The 3939-nt window shown below is 38.9% G+C and overlaps 1 non-coding gene across 1 annotated transcript; it reads left to right on the top strand.

Annotated features, from left to right (window-relative positions):
* Positions 1 to 3205: 3205 nt before the first annotated feature.
* LOC136511761 (small nucleolar RNA R71) lies at positions 3206 to 3314 on the top strand. The gene has a single exon (XR_010772828.1). It is a non-coding gene; the product is annotated as a small nucleolar RNA R71 (small nucleolar RNA).
* The last annotated feature ends 625 nt before the right edge of the window (positions 3315 to 3939 follow it).

Genomic DNA, 3939 nt, shown 5'->3' with positions numbered 1-3939 from the left:
GGTTTTGGTAGGAATTCAAGCTTTGTCATACAGGAGCTCATCATGTAGGATTTTATGTTTTTCAAAAGATAAATCTCCGGAATTTTAGTATCACTTGGAATAAGATAAACAACAGCTCAGACCTTCTCATATCACATCCGTCAATTACCTAGACTTAGATCAAGTATACCCTACCCACGAGTTTTAAGTTTAGAGTAAATTCTTATATTAAAACAGTCATATCCAAAACTTGAGAGAATTCATGGCTGAATACTAGGTACTTGAAAGGAATTATAACAAAGCAACTATTCATCATTTCCATTGTAAGAGATTATTCTCAGAGTCCTTTTATTTAGCTCTTAAAAATAGAAAACTAGACACACACTTTTTATTTTGTTTTCTCTTTTTTTAGATCACACCTTACTAATATATATAGCTAGCTAAGATAAATTTTTATTTTGTTTTTAGTTATGCATCTTTTTTTCTTTTTTTTACTAGTATGAATCAAACTCAAAAGGAAAAGAAATACTTAGCTAGATACACAGGGGATGTTTTCCCCCAAATTGGATGTTGTCGTGGTCGAATATTGAAGTTGAGTGATCCTTCTCAGAGCAGATTTGCCAGCGAATGCCCTTCTCTTCGTCCATGGATGGAGTGAGACAAATTCGACCAAGTGAACTTGCTCTTGATCTTATCATCCTGCAAAATACTAACAAGAACACCAAAACTCGTGGAACAGATTAGGATAAAAGGCTTAGCGGTCTGCCGTCCGGAGATTAGTTGTTCTTGGAATTTGAAAGGTTTTTGATTTGGTAGAATTTTAGCAGGATGTCTTTCTAATATATATTTTTTATTATATGCAGAAAATGAAATATAACTAAATGTATGCATGGTATATTTATATATATTTTTTATGCCACCATAGTGAATACTCTTTTGAGCTTTTACACACTGAGAAAATTATTCACATGGGGCTTTAGGCTTTTATAATGTGATGATGCAATTTTTATTCTCTTTTACTAATGCAATACTAATGTAGAAGACAAAATATGCTAAAAGTGAAAATAAATCATACAATGCAAAAAATTAAATATGGATAACTATCGATGTTACCTCCCGGCGAGGGTTCGGATTTTTAAGTCCTTCGGACAGGACTTTACTGAAGTCTTGTTCTTTTTTCTTCGAGTGCATCTATCGGTCCTGAGGATGGAGACCTTGATGGTTCACCTCTTGTGATGGTGACTCTAATGATGTCACCTTTTCTTTCCACACCTGCTTGGTCTGTGGACTAGTCTTAGGTGGAGTAGGTTCATCTTTCATAGGTTCTTTAGGTTCTTCATCTTCCTCCCAACCATTCTTTGGGGATCAATTCTTCTGGTGTTGGGATGATCGATGTCTCCTCCTAGAGCGGGACTTCTTGGGTTGTTCATAAGTGGTGTAACTATTGAAATAACAACGTACCTTTCCTCTAGGGAATTAGAAGTGGACTTGTCTAGATCCGACATAGATGATTGCGTTGGTTGTGTTGAGGAACGATCTTCCAAGGATGATGGGCGTATCATCATCTTGTTCACCCATGTCTAGAACCATAAAGTCAGTAGGGGCAAACTGGTCATGTATTCTTATCATGACATCTTTTGCTATTCTTTCTCGAAATTGGATTGATTGGTCTGCCATCTGCAATTGCATATATATAGGAAACAAAGGTTCGTCGCCAAATAAATATTCATATGTTATCTTAGACATTATATTGACACCCGATCCAATGTCATAGAAGGTCTTGTGGAATATTCTTTGTCCAATGGTACACTCAATCGTGGGTACGCCTAGATCATCCTTCTTAGCAAGGAATGGTGAAGTGAGGAGGTGTTCGTACTCTGATCTAAGTGTGTTGATCATGTTGACTGATTCTTCTTATGACTGCCTGGCCTTGTTCTTTCTCCTTCTCCTGTTGTTTTTCTTCTTTGTTACGTTGTCTCTTCAGGCAGGTATGGCGTTTGTGGATGTCCAGGAGATTGCAAGATGCGGTTCTTGAAAAAAAAACTTCTCCTTTTTATCCTTGATGGTGAAACAGATCTTGGCACTATCCGTGTAGATGATGGCTTCTGCGGTGCTTAGGAAAGGTCGGCCCAAGATAATGGGTGCCCTTACATCTCCACCTATTTCCAAAACCACAAAGTCTATGGAAACATATGATTGTAGCACTCGAACAATGGCATCTTCAAGAACTCCCTTAGGGTAGTAGAGTGACTGATCTGCAAGCTGCAAACGCATATTTATGTACAACAAAAAATCTCCATTAATTTTATCATAGATTACCTTAGGCATGATGTTGACACTTGCTCCGAAGTCATAGATAGCTTCTTGGAAAATGTGAGGTCCAATGATGATGGGGATGACAGGTCTCCCTGGATTGCTCTTCTTTTTCAACAAGGTATAGTATATCCACCTTCTCATCGATGGTTGTATATAGTAGTATGCTGCATTGTGAATATCGACAAGATTTGTAGTTTCTAGATCTTCCGGTTGCCCTAGAATCTTACCTTTATCGGTCGGATGAACAGCAGCAGCCAGCTGAGCTATTTGTGATTCTATCATTTTATTAAAGCTATGCTGGTTCTTAATGGCAGATGAGAGGTTATCCATTTTATTACTCACATTTTATAATATTCTATCATTGGAAGCTAATTTTCTAGATAAGCTCTCCATAATTTTAGCTTGGCCAGAAATCAATTCTCTCAAAGTTGGTTGATTGAAATTATTACCTTGTGGGTTACCTTGGTAGTTCGGCCTTTGTTGCTGATTCCATCCTTGATTATGTTGAGGACGAAAGTAGTTGTTGTTGACAAAGTTCACATCCTCATGAATTTTAGGGCAGTTGCTCCCTAAATGCCCAGTGTTTCCACACTCTTCACACATCATGCGGGAATCATGGATGTGCATGACTTCTTGCTTCTCATTGGCTCAATCTTCAAGCTTCTTCATCAACAGGTTCATCTTAGCAGACAGCATGTCTACCTCCTTGAGTTGATGCATACATCCACCTCTCTTGTAGGTCTAAAGACGTTCTTCATTCCAACCTTGGTTGGAGGCCATCTTCTCCACAAGAGCTATTGCAGCTAGTATGGTGAGTGATAGGAATACACCTCCAGCAACAACATCCATAGTCTCATGGGTACTATTGGTCAACCCGTGGTAGAAAGTCTGCATGAGTAGCCAATTCTCTATCCCAAGATGAGGATATTCCGCAATGTAATCTTGAAAGCATTCCCATGCCTCAGGGACAGATTCATCATGTTGTTGCTGAAAACTTGAGATTCTCCCACGTAGAGCATTGGTCTTGCCTGTGGGAAAGAACTTTGCTAGGAAGGCAGTGGTGCAGTTATCTCATGTAGTATTTCTATCTTTGTTGGTGTAGAACCATTGCTTTGCCTTCCCCAAGAGTGAGAATGGGATGAGGCGAAGTAGTATGACGTCTTGGGTCACTCCTTTGATGGTGAAAATGCTACAGATCTCCAGAAAGTGTTGGAGATATGCACTCGCATCTTCATGTGCCTTTCCACAAAATAGGCTTGCTTGCACCATGTTGATGAGGGCTGGCTTGAGCTCGAATCCATTGTCCCCAACATTGACTGTTGGTCCGGTTCGGATGTTGGCTGTAGTTGGAGTAGAGAATTCATGGAGAGTCTTGTTAGCCATGGCTTCAAATTCTGGTGTTAAGATTCACCTTATCTAGTTGTCTTCTGACCCTAAAGCTAAAACTTTCTTGAGTTTAGCTTTAATTCTCTTAAGTAATGCTTCTGGATTGTCAACGTAGTTTATCGAAATGTCAAAACTGGTCATATATTTCCCTACATAAGGTACAAAAGTAGACAAAACAAGGGTAAGCCTATTTGAGCGGAGATCAATGGTTATCTCAATCACATCAATAAATATAAGCTTATCAATACTTCCTTTGCC

This window comes from Miscanthus floridulus, chromosome 1 (genome assembly GCF_019320115.1).
Source record: "Miscanthus floridulus cultivar M001 chromosome 1, ASM1932011v1, whole genome shotgun sequence".
NCBI lineage: Eukaryota > Viridiplantae > Streptophyta > Magnoliopsida > Poales > Poaceae > Miscanthus > Miscanthus floridulus.
The sequence above is the reverse complement of the archived record's forward strand: the minus strand, read 5'-3'. Positions and strand labels throughout refer to the sequence as shown.